Here is a 21,176-nt window from a genome sequence, read left to right on the forward strand (position 1 = left end):
CCCTGCTGGTCATAAAAGTTTGGTTCTGCTGGACTTACTTTCGGTTTCAGCCCCTCTGCTGACTGTTTGCTAATATTGTTTTAGAGTAGTTATCCTTGGGAGTGCACTAGCATTCCTTCTAGTGCAGTCAGATTGTTAATTATTTGCATGGCCTGCTTTTGTCTTGTCTTATCTGTTGCGATTGCACTTTCTCCAACGGCGGCTGATAGTGAATCGCTCTGTTTGTTTGGATCGCATTTGCCCTAGCGGTAGAGGCGGTGGATATCCCTTGTTTGACTCTTGGAGTATAACCTTAGCAGCGGTTGCTACTGGTTACTCCTTCTGTGTGTCTTGTCTAGCACCAACGCTTGCTGTTGTCTGGGTTGAGGCAACCGATTAGCAAGCGTTCGCGTTATTTGTTTGTCGTTATTTTATGTGTTCAATAGTTAGCTAGGGTTGGTACGCTTTGTCGCTATTGCGCTTAACGTGTGGTGGCCGCGTTTAGCTAGCCCAGTTAGTTCCTTTGTGTTGGATTGCAGTCTGTTAACCGGTTCTGTCTTTATTCATTCTATGATCTGTTTTTACTCAGTCTTTGTGTCTCTATTAGCAATCGCCAGGCTTGCGATTGCTTTCTCACTTTGGTCTTCGCTGTTGTATGTCAACCGTCGCCGGGTGGCAACTAGATTGGTGGACATACATACATTCTGTCTCTGTGCTCACTCTCTCGAGAGAGGCTATCTTGCCCTTTATTGCTTCACTTCGTACAATCTCCACCTGGCATCTGTGGTTGTGCAGAGGGTTTATTCCTCTGCACTCCACAGCTCTATCTGCCGGTTGGAATTCCTCTCTACAAGTGCATTTGCACCAAAGCTGGGTTCCCTTATTTAAATGCTTGTGGAGGGTATCCGCAGTGTCAGCGCACATGTTGTGCACTGACCACGGAGATAATTCCACATTCGTTACAGGGAGTCAGAGAGGAGTAGGAGGAGATGAGTTGTTGAAAGAAGCAGGGGGAGCTTATCATCAGAAACAGCTGGTGGCAGTGTCCGGCGCCATGTATCGCCACCTATGGACAGCCAGCCAACATGCCCTTAAACTTCAGCTGCTGACGCTACCATAGTGCCCACACCCCAGGGTGGCTCAGCGGTGTGGACATTTTTTAGTGTGTATGCCAAAGATCAGAGCAATGCCATCTGTACTCTCTGCCACCAAAAATTGAGCCGTGGAAAGGCCAACACCCACGTAGGGACAACTGCCTTACAAAGGCACATGTAGTAAAGGTACAAACTGCAATGGGAAGACCACCTGAGCAAAAGCAGCACACAAAAGCAAAGCCACCCTCCTTCTCCTCTGCCTCCTTCAGGTGCATCATCTTCTTCAGCCGCTTTCTCCCTTGCACCTTCACAATCAGAGCCAACCTCCTCCACTCCGCCTCTCACCTTGAGCGGCTCCTGCTCCTCTACCCACAGCAGCAGCCAGGTGTCCGTAAGGGAAATCTTTGAGCGGAAGAAGCCAATGTCTGCCAGGCCCCCTTGCCCGGCGTCTGACAGCTGGCTTGGCGGAACTGTTATCCCACCAGCTGGTGGACTCTGAGGCCTTCCAAAAATTTGGGGCCATTGGGACACCACAGTGGAAGATACCAGGCCGCAATTATTTCTCAAAAAAGGCGATACCCAAACGGTACCGGGAAGTAGAAAGTTAAGTGGTGTCATCTCTGGCACACAGCATTGGGTCAAGGGTCCATCTGACCATGGATGCCTGGTCTGCCAAGCATGGTCAGGGCAGGTACATTACTTACAAAGCCCATTGGGTCAACCTGGTGACCGCTGGCAAGCAGGGAAGACGTGGCTGTGCAGCGGACCTAGTTGTGACACCTTCACGGCTTGCAGGCAGGCCTGCTGCCACCTCCTCTCCTTCTCCTCCTACTTCTCCTGCTACATCCTCTTCGCTGTCATCGTCGTCCTCCTCCTTGGCTGAGTGGCAGCGCAACTCTACTGGTGCTATGATCTCCTCTCCAGCTACACTGCCCCAGCTCCCTAGGGCCTATGCTGCATGCCAGGTACGACGGTGTCACGCCATCTTAGACATGTCTTGCCTCAAAGCGGTGAGTCACACTGGAGCAGCTCTCCTGGCTGCTCTGAACAAACAGGTGGATCAGTGGCTGACCCCACACCAACTGGAGATCGGCAACGTGGTGTGTGACAACGGCAGCAATCTAATTTTGGCTTTGAATTTGGGAAAGTGTACACATGTACCCTGCATGGCACATGTGCTCAATCTCGTAATCCAGATATTTGTGTGTAAGTACCCAGGCTTACAGGACGTCCTGAAGCAGGCCAGGAAGTTGTGTGGGCAATTCAGGCTGTCTTACACGGCCATGGCACGCTTGGCCGATATTCAGCGGAGAAACAACTTGCCGGTGAGGCGTTTGATTTACGATAGCCCGACTCGCTGGAATTCGACCCTCCTGATGTCCGACCGCCTGCTACAACAGGAGAAAGCTGTCAAACAGTATCTCTGCAACTACAGTCAAAGGACACAGTTTGGGGAGATGGGGATGTTCTGGCCGAAGTACTGTACACTCATGCGAAATGCCTGCAGGCCCATGCGGCTGTTGAGGAGCTGACAAACCTGGTGAGTCGAAGTGAAGGCGCCATCAGCGACTTGATCTCATATGACCTGTATGGATCAAGCTGTGGATGAGCATGAACAGGAACAGTTACAGGAGGAAGCATTGTGGGATCAATTCTCATCAGAACCAGATGTTTCCTCAACACCTGCGGCAGCACAGAGGGGGGAGGAGTAGGAGGAGGAGGAAGTGTCGTATGGGGAAGCGGAGTCAGATGATGAGGAATGTGTTTTTTTTTTTTTTTTGGAGGAGGAGGCAGCAGAAGAACAACCGCAGCAGGTGTCGCGGGGGCTTGTGCTGCTCAACGCTCCCGTGGTATTGTTCATGGCTGGGGGAAGGAGGAGACCTTACCTGACATCGCTGAGGTAGAGCAAGAGGAGTTGGATAGTACAACTGGATCCATCTTTGTGCAGATGGCATCTTTCATGCTGTCCAGCCTGTTGAGGGACCCCCGTATAAAAAATCAAGGAGAATGAGCTGTACTGGGTGGCCACGCTACTAGACCCTCGGTATAGGCACAAAGTGGCGGGCATGTTACCAACTCACCTGAAGGCAGAAAGGATGCTGCACATGCAGAACAAGCTGGCAACTATGCTTTACAGTGCGTTTAACCACTTGAGGACTGCAGGGCTAAACCCCCCTAGTGAACAGACAATTTTTAGCTAAATTGGCCACTGCAACTTTAAGGCCAAGCTGCAGGGCCGCACAACTCAGCACACAAGTGATCCCCCCCCCCTTTTCTCCCCACCAACAGAGCTCTCTGTTGGTGGGGTCTGATCACTCCCCCCATGTTTATTTATTTTTTTATCAATATTTGTGTTGCTGCTTTTTTTAAAAAAACAAACTGTTGCTTTAAACCCCTTCCCTCCCTCCCTCCCTCCCACCCCACAGCTGGCCAATTACGGCGATCGGCTGTCATAGGCTTCTGCCTATGAGAGCCGATCGCTCTCTTGTCCCCCATGGGGACAGCCGTGTCACACGGCTGTCCCCAGTGCAGCGCTGCTGCTCATCACAGCGCTGCACCTAGTAAATAGACGGCGTGATCGCCGTCTAACAGTCTCCGCCGCTCGGAGACTGAAGGCGGGGCGGAGCTCCGCCCTCCGAGCATGAGATGCGCGCGCACCATGCGCGCGATCTCATGCAAAACAGAGCCCCAGGACTTTACGCCAATTGGCGTTAGGCGGTCCTGGGGCTGCCGCCGCGGCCACGCCTACTGGCGTGACGCGGGCGGCAGAAGGTTAAGGGTGATGTCACAGCACAACGGTATAAAGGTACCACTGCCAGTACACCTTCTCCCATGTCCACGCAGGCAAGAACAGGATGCTCTAGTGATCTAATGGTGATGTCGTACATGCGGATATTCTTTAGTCCAACGCCTCGCCTTAGTGCTTCCAGATCCACCCTCCACCAACGCCTCGACCGGCAGGTAGCTGACTACCTGGCCTTGAGTGTGGATGTAGACACTGTGAGCAGCGATGAACCACTGGACTACTGGGTGCGCAGGCTTGACCTTTGCCATCCAACTTCTGTCTTGCCCTGCCTCAAGCGTCCTGTCAGAAAGGACCTTCAGCGCAGCTGGAGGCATTGTCACTGAGAAGAGAAGTCGCCTACGTCACAAAAGTGTTCAGTACCTCACCTTTATCAAAATGAATGAGGCATGGATCCCGAAGGGTTACTGCCCGCCCGAAGACTAAGTCAGTCCCCACACACAGCATCTCTGCCTGCACGCCGTGTGACTGGCTGCCTGCCCCAAGACTAAGTCAGTCCCCACACAGCATCTCTGCCTGCAGGCCGCTTGACTGCCACCACCAACAGGGTACACCAGGACTCCATGCGGATTCCTGAATTTTAAAGGCTGCTGCTAGCAGCGGCCGCTATAATAATTTTTCTGGTGCGTATACATGCCTGCCTAATTTTTCTGGCTGCACTGCAGCTGCAACAACAAAACAAAAGGCATGTACATGTGTCAATTCCCCATTGTGATCGTTACCTTGCCACGGTAAAGGGGCTTGCATATCACATTGAAGCAATGACCGCCAGCTATATGAGTGTGTTGGGGTTGGGGGGCACACCTGACCCAAGAAAATAGATAATAAGGTTGTTGCTTCATTGTGGACAGACCAAATTCGATCAGCTGGACACTCAGTCACTGTTGTTCTGTCATTCAGCTACCTCAGCCTGACCATATGGTCTTGAAAACCACTATCGCCTGCACTCTGGCCATGGTGCGCACCAGTACAGCACGGCCATCACTACACAAACAGCTGTTTGCGGTGCGTTACACAGTGAGTTTGTTCTGTCAGTGTGAAGCAGTACACTAATTACACTCCCTGATTGATGTATACACATGCAAGATGTTTTAAAGCACTTTAGGTCTCCGATTTAACAATAAAATGTGATTTCTGCCCTTAAAACGCTGCTGTGTGTCAAATCCTGATTTTTCCCGGGTAGTTTTGGCATGTATCCCACTCCGCCAGGCCCCCTTGAAACATCTTTTCCATCACTTTTGTGGCCAGCATAAATGTTCCTAGTTTTCAAAGTTCGCCTCCCCATTGAAGTCTATTGCGGTTCGCGGAAGTTCGCATGTTCGTGAACTTATGCGGAAGTGGGGTTTGTGGTACGCGAACCGAAATTCTGAGGTTCGGGCCATCTCTAATAGAGACATTTCCTGAAAAGGATTCAAACAAAGATGCTGGCCAGCCTCCCTGCCAAATGCACACTGATTTGGCAGTTGGACAGAGCAACTGCCATTCATAAAATGCTTTTTGAAAATAAAGAAAACCCTGAGAATCCCCAATGAGGAGATGGACTAGTCCAATACCTGTCGGTTTTGTCAGATTTCTACTACTTACTGTAAGTGACAGCAACATAGGAGAAAATTAATGTATGGCTCATTTTACTCTGGAAGAAACATACTTCTTATTTGTACGTGTACAAATGTATTTGAAATTTTACGGTTTTTGCAATAGTGGTCCTTTAAAGGATACCAGATTTGAAAAATATCTGCCCCTCGTTGCTAACTGCCCTCTGGCACCCTCTTCCAGGTTGCCAAAGTTGGGGATTACTGCGGCCACACTGGAGGGGCAGAAAGGAAAACGGGGGAGCGGTGGGTCTCACAATGGCTCACCATACATGCCAGCTCCCCCCGTTTCTCCTATATTTTTCACATCTGGTGTCCTTTAGGGTAGGAACACACTAGGCAGAATTGCATATGCGTTTTCCATAGCACATAGTGGAATGCATGCATATGCGATTCTGCCTAGTTTGTTCCTACCCTTAAAGAGAACTCGAGAACTGAATATTGAAATCCGAATAGGACCCAGAGGCATGTCATGTGCACAATGACATGCCTAGGTGTTATTCTATCGCTGCTGCCAGCCCCGCTCTGCTGCCCCCCCCCCCGAAAAGATCACCAGGCTAGCGACAATCTGCTTGTCGCTAGCCTGCTCTCTTTATCTGAGGCTTGTCAATCAGCCTCCTCCACATTGTCCCCTCAATAACAGACTCCTCCCGCCACTCTCCACCTCTGCTAGCTTCCTCCAATAGGAAGCCAAGCCAGGGAGCGGAGGGGGGGAGCCTGTTATCGAGGGGGCGATGCGGAGGAGGCTGATTGCAGGGCCGGGCCGAGGCATAGGCTGGAGAGGCTCCAGCCTCAGGGCGCAGTGTAGGAGGGGGTGCAGTATTCATTCAGCTGTCATTCCTAATTGTGTTTAAAGCAGAAAGAAATAATAAAAGGGGATACATGGCAGTGACTGCAAGCCAGATAACTAGATATTAAGATGTTGGGGATGTTGTGGGCCCTGTGGCGCCTCTTAGTCTAATAGCAATCAGTGTGTGATGGCTCGGGTGGCAGGGATGAAGGGGCGCACTTTGGTGTCTCAGCCTTGGGTGCTGGAGGACCTTGTCCCGGCTCTGGCTGATTGACAAGCCTCCAGATAAAAAAAGCAGGCTAGCGACAAGCAGAATGTCGCTAGCCTGGTGGTCTTTTCATGGTGGACAGCAGAGCGTGGGGGGGGGGGGGCTGGCAGCGGAGATAGAATGACACAGAGGCATGTCGTTGTGCACATGACATGCCTCCGAGTCCTATTAGGATTTTAATATTCTGCCTCGGGTTCTCTTTGAAAAGCTCTTGTAGTGGAAACCAGGCCTTTGTGTGTGTTCTGCACAGGAAAACTGAAAACCAATGTTAATCAATTGGCTAGTGCACACTTGAATGTGTTTTCCCAATGCAGATCAAAAGTGACAGCAGTGAAGCACTGCAGGCATTTTCTCTATCAATAACATTCATCTCCATGATAAAACATACATATTTTCACACATACAGACACACATGGTATGCAGAAAACACATACAGAAAAATGCAGAAAACTGACAGGCAAGTGTGCTCCCAGTCCCAGCTTCCTATTACACCTTATTACATGCAGGCAGCACGGTGGCTTAGAGGTTAGCACTTTCACCTTGCAGCGCTGCCCCCCCCCCTCCCCTCGGTTCCAATCCCAGCCAGGGCACTATCTGCATGGAGTTTGTATGTTCTCCCTGTGTCTGTATGGGTTTCCTCCAGGGCCTCCAGTTTCCTCTCACATCCCAAAAACATACAGCTTTCCCTAAATTGGCCCTAGACTACAATACATACACAATACATACATAGGACATATGATTGTGGTGGGGATTAGATTGTGATGCCCTCTGAGGGACAGTTTAGGGCTCGTTTTCAATTACAAGCATGCAAATTCACATACTATTTTCTGTGCGTTTGCGGACGTTTTTTGTATGCAAATTCACAGGCGTAAGCAAATTTCATCACTATTGAATAATCAACCGTAAAGCATGCAAAAAAAAACAACAGTGCACATGAAAACGCACATAAAAACCTGCAAAAACACGTAAACCACATGGAAAATTGTTACAAAGGCTGCAGTTTTTATTTCATATGCGGGGATAAGCCGTTTTCGTCTGTTATAGAAACATGGCACATTGAAATACATTGCTGTTGCAAAATCACGTGCGGCTAATGCACGCAAATTCGCCATAGTGGAAATGTGCCCTAAGTGTCAGGACAATATAATAATTCCTTTTTTTGCATAACACTTTTCTCCTGTCGGACTCAAAGCGCTTGCAAGGCAGCCAGTAGAGCGCACTCAGTAGGCAGTAGCAGTGTTAGGGAGTCTTGCCCAAAGAGCTCCTTACTGAATTACTGGCTTACTGAACAGGAAGAGCCGAGATTTGAACCCAGGTCTCCCGTGTGTCAGAGGCAGAGGCATTAACTAGTACACCATCCAGCCACTACTCTATACAGCACTGTGGAAGGTGTTACCACTATATAAATACTATATAATAATAGTAATAATAATAACACATACTTTATTACTCTGTCCTCTGATGGAGCAGAACTGGCTCTGCAGACTACTCCAGCATCACTACAGTATATACAGCACTTGGGGAGGGGGTGGAGAGGTTGGGGCAAGGTGCTGTACACAAGAACCTGCTGCACACTGAATAAGGACTAAATATGGGCCAGTGCACACCAAAAACCGCTAGCAGATCCGCAAATGCTAGCGGTTTTTGAAGAGGTTTTCCTGAGCGATTCTAGGCATGTTTAGAGTGATTTTCTAAGCATGCCTAATGTTTTTTTGGAGCGTTTTTGTATAGCAGATTTCTTTTTTGTTATTGTAAAGCTGTAACTGAACAGCTTCTGTAACAAACACGATTGGAAAACCGCTCTGATCTAGCGTTTTTCAGAGCGTTATTCCACTTTCCTTTACTTAACATTGAGGCAGAAACGCCTCAAAAATCGCAAAAATGCTGCAAGACCTGAGTTTGCGTGTCGGGTGTGCACCAGCCCATTGAAATACATTAGCCAAGCAGTTTTCTAACCCCGTGCGTTTTAAATAACGCTCAGAACCGCTGTTGGTGACCATTCACACTTGTGCGTTTTCAGAGCGAATTCAGCATCGCTGAAAATCGCTAGCGGTTTGAAAAACGCGTGTACAATGAAAGTGTGTGGAACTGTTCTAATCTAAGCAATTTGGGTTGCCTGCAGCGTTTTCTGAGCAGTTAGTGTTTCAATGTTAAGTATAGAAGCGCTGGAAAATCGCTCAGAAATCGCTGGCCTGTTCACAATCAAGTTTTCACAGCAATTTTACCCATCAAACCTTGAAGATTACCAACAAAAGGCTATAGAACTAGAAATCGCAAAACAGTAATCACTGAAAAAAAAATCTGGGAAAATGCTTTCTATACAGTGAAAAATCGCTGGGTAATCACTAGGAAAAACTGCTGGAAAACGCCAGAAAAACGCTCAGCGTTTGCGTTTAGCGATTTCTAGTGTTAATGCCTGGGCTCCTGGTTTGCACCAGCCCTGATTTCTTTTCAGTGACTGTGCAGATGTAGTCATTAGAACTATTCTGCACAGGGCAGAACGCTTTTTCTCTCTGCACCCTTTGTTGTCCTCTCTCAGGACAAGGAAAATAAACCTTTTTTTTCTGGACTGCTAGAAAATTTACAGAGCCTTTCAAGACAGCTCGAGGCGACTGCCTGAAGTGCCTGTGGTTCGAAACGCCTGTGATTGGGGGAGAAGCGTGTGCACGATGCCTCTGCCCTAGCAATGCTCGCCCCCGCGTCCCTCATCCCTCCTCCTGGTCCTGTGATCTATCCCTTCAGCTCACTCCGGGCTGCAGTCTGTCGATGCTGGATCGGGGAGGGATGGAGGCAGAGCCGACCTCTGGGAGCTGTGAGCCCTGCTCCTCCGCCTTGTGCCTGTAGCAAGGAAGGACCCTCACCCACTGGTAAGCTGTCATTGTCATGTGCTGGATCAGCCGTTCATCTCTATGTGCAATAATGCTTTTTCCTATCTATAATAACAATGGGGATAACGTCTGCTTAACATGGGCTGCAATGCATAGATTGTTCTGCTTACAGCGTCCATTCGTGGCACCTGTTTTGGGATGTGAACGAGAAAGCACAAGAATCATGCTTGCACTGGGCATCCTTTACTATCGTTAGCATCTCAAGGGAGGCAGCGTTTGGCATAAAAACGGACTGTACCTGTTTGTAGGTTTCTAGTCCTTCAGGATCGGTTTCTTGTAGTCTTATGTAGGTTGTTGGTCTATCACTGATTTCAGTGCAATTTGTGATTGCTCTGTTGGGTCATGAGGAATCTATCTATCTATCTATCTATCTATCTATCTATCTATCTATCTATCCATCCATCTTTTTTTTAGTGCAGTCTCAGTGTTGTATAGATCATATTGCAAGTCCAAAATATTTGAGTGGAAATAGCTTGTGTGTAGAAATGATGTGAAGGTTAAGTGGTGGCTGCTCACACATTGACCTCAGCAGCATGGCTAGCTGCATACTAAGTGATCCCAGCTATGTGTATTTTAAACAAAAGTTTTGCTTCTGTTGCTTATAAAATATTGTTTTCCGTTTTGAAAACGACTGATGCATAAAATACTCTATGCTTGCTTTGTATTGACACAGTGAGGATGCTGTACAGGACACCTGTTTTAATCATGTGGCTAATTCTTCATCATGATAAGAAAGCACATGTAATGAATACATTGGACTTATCTTGAAGTATGAGGCTCTAACTTTCTCCCCAGTCAGACATATCTAAAATATAGATACCAATAATGATGATATCTCATAGATATCGTACGATTACAGCATCATTTTGATTATTTACAGAGTGTATAAAGCATACACGACTGTACAGCATTATCTATCTGAGATAAGGAATTACAGTGATTACTCCAGTTCTATGTTAATGTGAGTTATATTTGTAGATACAACTGGCAGCATAACTTGGTGTATTTCCATGTGTGTGGGTGATAAGAGCAGTCAGTGCAGACAAATGGTTCATCAAGTCTAGGCTATAAAAGCAAAGCTATATACATGCATTATATCTGAAACTTATTATAAATGTCCTTGTAGAGCAGCACATTTGTTGGGCAAAGCTGTTGTAAAACACAGATAGGGACTGTGCATCCCCGGATTGCAGAATAAGATAGGGAATATATTACTGTCACTTTGCAGCCACCGCACATTTTTATCTTTTCTTTGCAGCCAAGAGATGTTGGACCTTGCTTAAATGACTTCTTTGTTTAGTTGTGTGTTGCTGTCATGGTTATTGTCTCCGTTGGTACTGATGGCTAGTACATGCCAATTGATTATTTTCTTCCAGACACAGAAAAGTCTTTTTGAGCCCTGCCACATTTTCATACAGTCTAGCATGATTATGCTACAGCAATAGTTATAATGTGATCAGTGTTGTTATAGTGCTCTTCTAAAGCCTCGTACACGTGTACAACAAGCGCACAACCATCACGATGACATGACCAGCCACACAACAAGACATTGATATGATCTGTACGTCCACATGACCAAACCCACTAAACGACCATCTCATTTACATACTGCGCACGCAAGCAGAATGACGGACTAAACGACATGGCCGCATTCAAAACAAGTACAAGTTGTTCAAACGACTTGTACACACGCGCCCAACTGCACGATATTAGCCCAACGTTTGTATGAGTAGATCCGATGATTGGATCAGGCAAACCGCCTGTTATCAATTGGTCGTTTAGTCGTTTGTGCGCGTACACATGCCTGATTATCATCCGAAAGACTAAAGTCAGATGATAATCAGGCAGTTGGTTGGTCTATGTGTACGAACCTTAAAGTGAACCTAAAGTCACCCCCAAAAAATGAGATGAACTCACCTGGGGCTTCCCTCAGCCCCCTGCAGACGATCGGTGCCCTCGCAGCTCCGCTCCGATGTCCCAGGACCCGCCGGCGAGCACTTCCGGTTTTGCCGTCACCGGCCGACAGGCATGGGAACGCGAGTGATTGTTCGCGTTCCCAGCCTGTATATCGCCCCCTATGCTGCAATAGGGGGCGATATACAGGCTGGGAACGCGAACAATCACTCGTGTTCCCATGCCTGTCGGCCAGTGACGGAGAAACCGGAAGTGCTCGCCGGCGGGTCCTGGGACATCGGAGCGGAGCTGCGAGGGCACTGATCGTCTGCAGGGGGCTGAGGGAAGCCCCAGGTGAGTTCATCTCATTTTTTGGGGGTGACTTTAGGTTCACTTTAAAGGACACCCAAGGTGAAAATAAACGAATGAAATAAACAATTGTATCTATCCTCCTTCTCCTAAAAAATACTTTTTAAGATATTCCACAGTTTAATTTTATATTTAAATCTACTTTTTACGTTTTTACTGTTTTATTGTTTTTTTTCTCAATGACACATTCATTGATGTATGTCAGAGCTAAAATATATGAACTATTGAACTTTTTTATCTCTTTCCTGCTCTCAGAAGCCGTTTTCTGCTAGGTTGTAGTTATAGTTGTAATTTCTTATCAGTGAGGATCACGCTGTAGTCTGACCCAGTCCTGACTCAGACAGGAACTGCCACTTACATACCTGATGTTTAACTCTTGCAGACAGAGAAATAACAAAAAGGAACACAACATACTGTAGTGGTTTGTGTGCTAGGCACTGTACATACACATGTCTATCTCATTATATCACATATCACTTGTGTATCCTTTAAGGAAGTTATGGCTACAATGTAATTACAATTTCCAATGATCATATGAGCGCAAATCTACCACATTATTGATTACTGATGCACTAGCTTGTTTAACTGCCCAATATAAAATGTACAATATTTTATAATTTAAAATAAATAGTAGTCATGTGCAGTGATGAGATGAAAATGCTGATATTCTTTTTGCGTGCTTTGTCACGAGAGTAATGTTAAATTCAACTTTCGAGTGAAAATGCTACCAAAAATCATTTTAGGTTTGTGAATTTTCATGCTAAAATAAACTATTTTTGCATTGTCGCTGTAAAAATAAGGATTTTACACATATCCTGTGAATTTTTCGCCATATAGCGAACAATGTATTTTTGTGAACATTTTCTTGAAATCGAAAATGCCATTTTCGATGCGAAAATTTGCAAGCAACACTGGTCATGTGATCATGGGCTTGTATGGGCTAGAATTGTTCACAGCAAAATTACTGGAGGAGAACAGTATCATCCTCGAACAGTTCATAGTCTAGTCAGATAAGCCCAGTAATAGTTGGCTGAAGGTGTTAATATGCTCAGACTACATGGACAGTCCTGCTGTGATTTATCACAGAAATCGCCCATGAGGCATTGCAAATTGCTGTGATAAAGACCTTCATAGCCCCCTGTGACCTGTACTGTAATAACATTCTGCTGCCATCTCCCCTCAATAATTCACAATTAAACGAACACGGATGTGCTGTGCTGCAGCAGTGGAAGATCAGTAACAAATGATCACATTTAAATAATCCTCCAGCAATCATAGTATAGGTCAGTGGGTAGTAGAGATGATCATTGAGACGGACCTTTTTCTGACTTGGCACTTGGTCATTTTGTTGCGGTTTGTATGCATGTTGAAATAGGACCAATCAAATCCAGCATACACGTTGCAACAACTTTTGCATCAAGGCAGAAAAAATAGCCTCAAGTTGATCCTTACTAGCAGTTAGTTAGTTGAAGCAGTTGATTCCATGATCCATTATGGGTGGTTTCCCATAAACCCAGCTTACACAATGGAAAACTGCAATATAGCCATGCTTATAGTTCCAGTTATAGACAGTCTGATAATCCTTTCCAATGATTAACCTGCTGGGCGGTCTGGACGAGCACAGCTCGTCCAGTACCGCCGGAGGCTGCCGCTCAGGCCCTGCTGGGCCGATTTGGCTGAAATAAAAAGCAGCACACGCAGCCGGCACTTTGCCAGCCGCGTGTGCTGCCTGATCGCCGCCGCTCTGCGGCGATTCGCCGCGAGCAGCGGCGAAAGAGGGCCCCCCTAGCCGCCTGAGCCCTGCGCAGCCGGAACAAAAAGTTCCGGCCAGCGCTAAGGGCTGGATCGGAGGCGGCTGACGTCACGACGTCGGCTGACGTCGATGACGTCACTCCGCTCGTCGCTATGGCGACGATATAAGCAAAACAAGGAAGGCCGCTCATTGCGGCCTTCCTTGTTTATTCTGGGCGCCGGAGGCGATCGGAAGATCGCCTCCGGAGCGCCCTCTAGTGGGCTTTCATGCAGCCAACTTTCAGTTGGCTGCATGAAATAGTTTTTTTTTTATTAAAAAAAAACCCTCCCGCAGCCTGCCTGGCGATCTTAATAGAACGCCAGGCAGGTTAAAGGATAACTGTACTTATGATGTGCAGTTATCAAAGATGCCTCACTTAGCTTCCCCAGTAGCTGGACCCTCTTGTCCACAATCACAGGTACTGGACCAAAGTAATCTGAACAGCGAGATGTAAACAAATGAAATTCTCAGCATTTCAAATCACACACTCCATGGTGCATGGGGGTGTGGAGAGAAAGTAGGATGCAGGAGCTCTGTAGGGCATTCAGAAAGCTGTGGGATGCATTAGCACAACAATAGGGGATGCAGAGGTTATTATTATTGCTATTATTAGCTTTATTTATAAAGCACTAACATATTACACAGCACTGTCAAATAAATACAAACATATAGAAAGGTTCAAAGATAGGTCACATATTACAAGACAGAAGGTCAATATACAAGTATGGTGGCATATGTACAATGTAGGAATGAAGCAGAGAAGGGAATGTTACTGAGTCCATTCGGTGGCACACTAGCATGGCGCCAAGTGGTTGAAGGGGCACTATGGCGAAAAATTGTAATGTTTAAAGAGACTCTGTAACATTAAAAATCTCCCCTGGGGGGTACTCACCTCGGGTGGGGGAAGCCTCCGGATCCTAATGAGGCTTCCCACGCCGTCCTCTGTCCCACGGGGGTCTCGCCGCAGCCCTCCGAACAGCCGGCGACTGTGCCGACTGTCAGTTCAATATTTACCTTTGCTGGCTCCAGCGGGGGCGCTGTGGCGACTTTCTGCACGGAAATAGACGGAAATACCCGATCTCCGTCGGGTCCGCTCTACTGCGCAGGCGCCGGAAACTTGCGCCTGCGCAGTAGAGCAGACCCGACGGTGATCGGGTATTTCCGCCTACTTCGGCGCCGAGAGGCATCAGAGCGCCTGCGCAGGAGCCAGGAAGGTAAATATTGCGTCACAGCTGTACGGAGGGCTACAGCGAGACCCCCGAGGGACGCAGGACGGCGTGGGAAGCCTCATTAGGATCCTGAGGCTTCCCCCACCCGAGGTGAGTACCCCCCAGGGGCCGTTTTGTCGTTACAGTTCCTCTTTAAGATATGTGCAAACATAGACATATAAGAAGTACGTTTTTTCTAGAGTAAAATGAGCCATAAATTACTTTTCTCCTATGTTGCTGTCACTTACAGTAGGTAGTAGAAATCTGACAGAAGTGACAGGTTTTGGACTAGTCCCAGTGGCGTTCCTACCATTGGGCACAGGGGGCGTGGCGCCCCGGGTGACTGACAGCCGGTGGGTGTTGCCACAACCCCCCATAGTTGCAGTCTTGCAGAGCAGGAGGGGAAGAGCAGCGCTAGAAGGAGGGGTGACATGGACGGCAGCGGGGAGGGGGGACATATCCCCCTCCTCCCTCACCTGGGTACCCTCCTTCTGCCTCTCTTCCCCTTCAAACTGACAGAGGGGGCAGCGGGCAGCAAACAGGCAGGCCTGGCAGGCGGGCGGGTGGAGAATACTCACTTCACTTCCGTGTTCCAGCTGCTGGAACGCTGCGTCTCCGTCACGTGCCTCTTCTGCGCCTCCAATGCTTGCCCGCCCTGCCTGTTTGCTGCCCGCTGCCCCCGCTGTCAGTTTGGAGGGGAAGAGAGGCAGAAAAAGGGGACCCAGGTGAGGGAGGGGGGGATATGTCCCCATTCCCCGCCGCTGTCCCTGTCACCCCTCCTTCTAGCTATACTGGGGGGGCCACTATACTAGCTTCACTGGAAGGGCCACTATACTAGCTACACTGGGGGGCCACTATACTAGCTACACTGGGGGGGCAACTATACTAGCTACACTGAGGGGGCCACTATACTAGCTACACTGGGGGGCCACTATACTAGCTACACCGGGGCCACTATACTAGCTACAATGGGGGCCACTTTACTACCTACACTGGGTGGGCCACTATACTAGCTACACTGGGGGGGCACTATACCAGCTACACTGGGGGCCACTATACTAGCTACACTGGGAGCCGCTATGGGGGCCACTATACTACCTACACTGGGGGCAGCTATACGGGGGTCACTATACTAGCTACACCGGGAGCCACTATACTAGCTACCTTGGGGCCACTATACTAGCTACCTTGGTGCCACTATACTAGCTACACTGCGGGGGGGGGGGCACTATACTAGCTACAATGGGGGCCACTATACTACCTATACTGGGGGCAGCTATACAGGGGGTCATTATACTACCTATACTCAGGGCCACCATACGGGGGCAACGGGCAGCAAACAGGCAGGCGGGCGGGCGGAGAATACTCACTTCACTTCCGTGCTCCAGCTGCTGGAACGATGCGTCGCCGTCACGTGCCTCTTCTGCGCCTCCAATGCTTGCCCGCCCTGCCTGTTTGCTGCCCGCTGCCCCCGCTGTCAGTTTGGAGGGGAAGAGAGGCAGAAGGAGGGGACCCAGGTGAGGGAGGAGGGGATATGTCCCCCCTCCCCGCCGCTGTCCCTGTCACTCCTCCTTCTAGCTATACTGGGGGGCCTCTATACTAGCTACACTGGGGGGGCCACTATAATAGCTACACTGTGGGGCCACTATACTAGCTACACTGGGGGGGCCACTATACTAGCTACACCGGGGCCACTATACTAGCTACAATGGTGGCCACTATACTAGCTACACTGGGGGGGCACTATACTAGCTACACTGGGGGGGGGGCACTATACTAGCTACACTGGGGGTCCCTATACTAGCTACACTGGGTGCCACTATACTAGCTACCTTGGGGCCACTATACTAGCTACACTGGGGGCCTCTATACTAGCTACACTGAGGGGCACTATACTAGCTACAATGGGGGCCACTATACTAGCTACACTGGGGGGCACTATACTAGCTACACTGGCGGGCACTATACTTCCTATACTGGGGGCAGCTATACAGGGGGTCATTATACTACCTATACTCAGGGCCACCATACTAGCTACACTGGGGGCAACTTTACTAGCTACCTTGGAGCCACTATACTAGCTACACTGGGGGCAGCTATAGTAGCTACACTGGGGGGGGGAGGGCACTATACTAGCAACAATGGGGGCCACTATTCTACCTATACTGGGGCAGCTATACCGGGGGTCACTATACTAGCTATACTGGGGGCCACTATACTAGCCACACTAGGGGCAGCTTTACTAGCTTCATTGGGGCCACTATACTGGCTACACTGGGGACAGCTATACTACCTACACTGGGGGCCACTATAGTAGCTAAACTGGGGGCCACTATACTACCTATACTGGGGGCCACTATACTAGCTATACTGGGGGCAACTATACTAAGCTTCACTGGGGGCAGCTATACTACTTACACTGGGGGGCCACTATACTACCTATCTTGGGGTAGCTATACTGGGGTCCACTATACTAGCTACACTGGGGGCAGAAGCACTACCTACATTGGGGCTGCAGATATGCTGCCTATCCTGGGGGCAACTATACTAGCTTATACTGGGGGCAGCTATATTGGGGCAACTATACTACCTTCACTGGGGGCAACTAGCTACCTATACTGGGGCAACTATATTACCTATATAGGGGGCACCTATACCTGGCATTACCCGCCGTGGCGCGGTTAGTATGCCACACTCGCTCCTTTACTTTTTGGGGGGGGGGGGGGGGGTGTCTTATAATACCCAGCACCGGCTGTCAAATGCCCTAGGTACGCCACTGACTAGTCCATCTCTTCATAGGGGATTCTCAGCAAGGCTTTTATTCTTTATAAATATATTCTCTAAAAAGGATTTAAACAATAATGCTGGCCAGCTTCCCTGCTCGCTACACAGTTTTTTGGCAGTTGGACAGAGTAACTGCCATTCACTAAGTGCTTTTGAAAAAAATAAATCCCTGAGAATCTCCTATGAAGAGATGGACTAGTCCAAAACCTGTCACTTCTGTCAGATTTCTACTACCTACTGTAAGTGACAGCAACATAGGAGAAAAGTAATTTATGGCTCATTTTACTATGGAAAGAAACGACTTCTTATTCACCATACACGAGAAGTCCACAGCACCACGTCAGTAATGTATAGCTCTTTTATTTAAAAGAAAGACAAAGAGATAGCCATAACAGCCAGCTTGGACTTTGCTGACCCTCTGAGGGCTATTGGGTCTCTCCACTCTAGCACACGTCTGTCCCCATTTGGGTGCTGGTCTATCCAGTTTCTATATTCTTATTCACCATAGTGCCCCTTTAAAGGGAAGGTTCAAGGACTGTTAAAAAAAAAAAAAATCCGCATCCACTTACCTGGGGCTTCCTCCAGCCCGTGGCAGGCAGGAGGTGCCCTCGGCGCCGCTCCGCAGGCTGCCGGTGGTCTCCGGTGGCCGACCCAACCTGGCCAGGCCGCCGGCCAGGTCGGGCTCCTTCCGCGTTCCAAAATGCGCCTCATGGCGGCGCGCTGACGTCATCGGACGCCCTCCGGGCTTTACTGTGCAGGCTCAGAACTACTGAGCCTGCGCAGTAAAGCCCGGAGGACGTCCGATGACGTCAGCGCGCCGCCATGAGGCACATTTTGGAACACAGATGGAGCCCGACCTGGCCGCCGGCCTGGCCAGGTCGGGTCGGCCACCGGAGACCACCGGCAGCCTGCGGAGCGGCGCCGAGGGCACCTCCTGCCTGCCACGGGCTGGAGGAAGCCCCAGGTAAGTGGATGCGGATTTTTTTTTTTTTAACAGTCCCTGAACCTTCCCTTTAAGCACAACTGGTTAATATGGGGGAACAGGGCCCCAAAAGGCTTACAATCTAGGAGAAGGGGAATAAGGACACACTAGATGGAAGGCAGCGGCATGTCTATTCAAACTGTTCCCATCCTTTTGCTTACACCTCTGACACTGCAAGCTGTCCTTGCCAGGTTTTGTTATACAGGGAGTGTTTGATGGGGCAAATGTAAAATTGAATTTATATTGGGACCAGAGGGCTTAAAGGGAATCTAAACTGAGAGGGATATGGATGTTTATTTTTAATCAATACCAGTTGCTTGGCAGTCCTGCTGATCTCTTTGGCTGCAGTAGTGACTGAATCACACCCCTGAAACAAGCATGCAGCTAATCCAGTCTGACTTCAGTCAGAGCACCTGATCTACTGCATGCTTGTTGAAGGGCTGTGGCTAAAAGTATTATAGACACAGGATCAGCAGGAGAGGCGGGCAACTGGTAGTGTAAAAGGAAAAATACAGAGCATTCTCAGTTTAGGTTCCCTTTAACTACAAAGCATGGGACCCCTTAATGTTCATAACCAGAGCAGGATCATCCACCAGGCAACCTAGGCAGGTGCTTGGGGCCTAGTGGATGTCAAGAGACACACCGGCCACCTTCTGTGACCTCTCTCCACTTCAGCTTACCACAATCACCACAAGGGGCCCCAAATCTACTACCTAGCCTAGGACCCCATTGCATCTTAATCCATCTCTGTTCAAAACCCTTCCTTTGCCTCTTCTTGGTGACCCTCACAGCCTAGGGGCCCACTTTACACAGCTGTGTAACTGTGGCCATCAGGATCTTCACACCCATAACATGTGTAGCCACAAAAACACCTGGCCTGTGGTATCAGAGGATGGGAAGGTTAGTAGTTCTGACCCACCCACTGCTCAGGGTCACCGTACTTTCAAATGGACCTGCTCCCCCTAGTCGCCGCCCCTGATTGGGGCCCTTAGCTACTTAACTATGCCACTGCTGGTGGGCATTTTGTATAACTGTATTGTATGAATATAGCTTTGGTTTAATACCCATTCATCGGGACTACACTGTGAAGAGTCCACCTCACCCAAGGCTGACAAATGTCCTTGGCTTGCAGGATTGTGCACTGTGCTGCCTCCTGCCTAGCCACTATAGCCAGCTGCACACAAGAGAACCCTAAATAGAACCATTCAGTCCTGTGGAAGCATCACAGCATTTTTGCTAGGGATTCAGGGCACTAGCCCCAAATCTTTCACTTCAGTGAGGCCAGTGGTGGGCATACACTATTCCATCAAGGAAGTGACTGAAAACGCCAAGATATTGATCATGCACCTGCATACCAACTTACACCACTTACATTTGAACAAATTCAGTGTTATCGCTTAGCATTCAAAAATTCATGCACACAGCAACCTGTAACATATCCTGCATCAAATCTTTTTCCCTTCCTGATTTACTCTGAAATGTATCACAGGCAGCAACATCTTGTACTGGCACTGTACTGTACTAGTACAGGCAGGTGATCTGTGCAGAATGTCTGTTTTTTGAGAGTTCTAAAGCCAGTAGAAAAGATTTCTGGTCTCCAGAAAGCCTGTGGGGGAAAGGAGAATGCCACACAATTAACAGCCTAGGCTAAGGGCCCTTTTACACTTAATGCCTTGGTATGCATTAGTATGCGTTAGTACGTGTTTTTCCATAGGAGTGCATTATGAAAAAGCTTTCCATTAAAACGCGTATAGTTATCTTTCAGTTATAGAAAGTAATGTTCATGTATTCCTATGGCTCAGTGCCCACTATTTGCGTTTTATCTGAAAGCTTTTTCACAATGCACTGCTATGGAAAAAACACATACTAACGGCTACTAAAGCACACTAAAGCGTAACAACGCATTAAAGACCCATTCACATCATCAGACGAAGATGGCCATGCAATCGGAACGCAACGCGTACGATCGCACCCCATCTGCGTTTGTATGCGCTGCGTGGCTGATCACATTCACTGTAGTGAATGCGTCAGCCGTGCGTTTTGCTAAAAAATGCGTGCAGCATGCGTCCGCGCACCACACTGGTACGGAACTCATGCAGTGTGAACATCAGACAGTGCAGTCTATGCACTTCTGTATGCTTGTATGCCTCGTGTAATGTGAACAAGTGTAAAAGGAACCTTACATACCTGGTATTTAACTCCACTTACATACCTGATATTTAACTCTTTCAGACAGAGAAAGAAAAAGAAGGAACACAGCATAGTTATTTGTGTGCTAGGCACTGTACATACACATGTCTATCTCATCATGTCACATGTCACTTCGGGTATCCTTTAAGAAAGATTTTATACTGACCTTCCTCCAGCCCCATGAGTACCGCTGCGTCCCTCGCCGTCCTCCCGGGTACCTCCGTTCGGCCTCAATCAGCCCCAGTAACTGGCTCAGTCGCGTAAGTCGGACTCTTCTGCACATGCATGGACGACCGCGGATGAGCAGAAGAACTCCACTGGTGTGACCAAGCCTGTTGCTGGGGCTGATTGCAGCCAAACGGAGCCACCCGGGAGGACGGAGAGGGACGCAGCTGTGCTCATAGGGCTGGAGGAAGCCCCAGGTAAGTATAAAAACTTTGTTATTACTGATCAGAGGTTTCCTTTAAAGTGACACTAAAGTAAACATTAAAGAGAACCCGAGGTGGGTTTGAAGAATATTATCTGCATACAGAGGCTGGATCTG

General features: G+C 48.5%; 1 protein-coding gene across 4 annotated transcripts in view; it reads left to right on the forward strand.

The window, feature by feature from the left end:
- Window positions 1-21,176, forward strand: part of FUT9 (fucosyltransferase 9) — a 262,837-nt gene that overhangs the window by 11,067 nt on the left and 230,594 nt on the right. For 3 of the 4 annotated variants that reach the window (XM_068279402.1, XM_068279404.1, XM_068279405.1), the window contains exon 1: window positions 9,289-9,393. The exons of the other annotated variant lie outside the window; for it this stretch is intronic. The gene's annotated coding sequence lies outside the window, so the exon portion shown is untranslated. Of the gene's footprint in view, window positions 1-9,288; window positions 9,394-21,176 lie in introns of those variants that run through there. 4 annotated transcript variants of the gene reach the window in all.

Source organism: Hyperolius riggenbachi, chromosome 4 (assembly GCF_040937935.1).
Source record: "Hyperolius riggenbachi isolate aHypRig1 chromosome 4, aHypRig1.pri, whole genome shotgun sequence".
Classification (NCBI taxonomy): Eukaryota; Metazoa; Chordata; class Amphibia; order Anura; family Hyperoliidae; genus Hyperolius; species Hyperolius riggenbachi.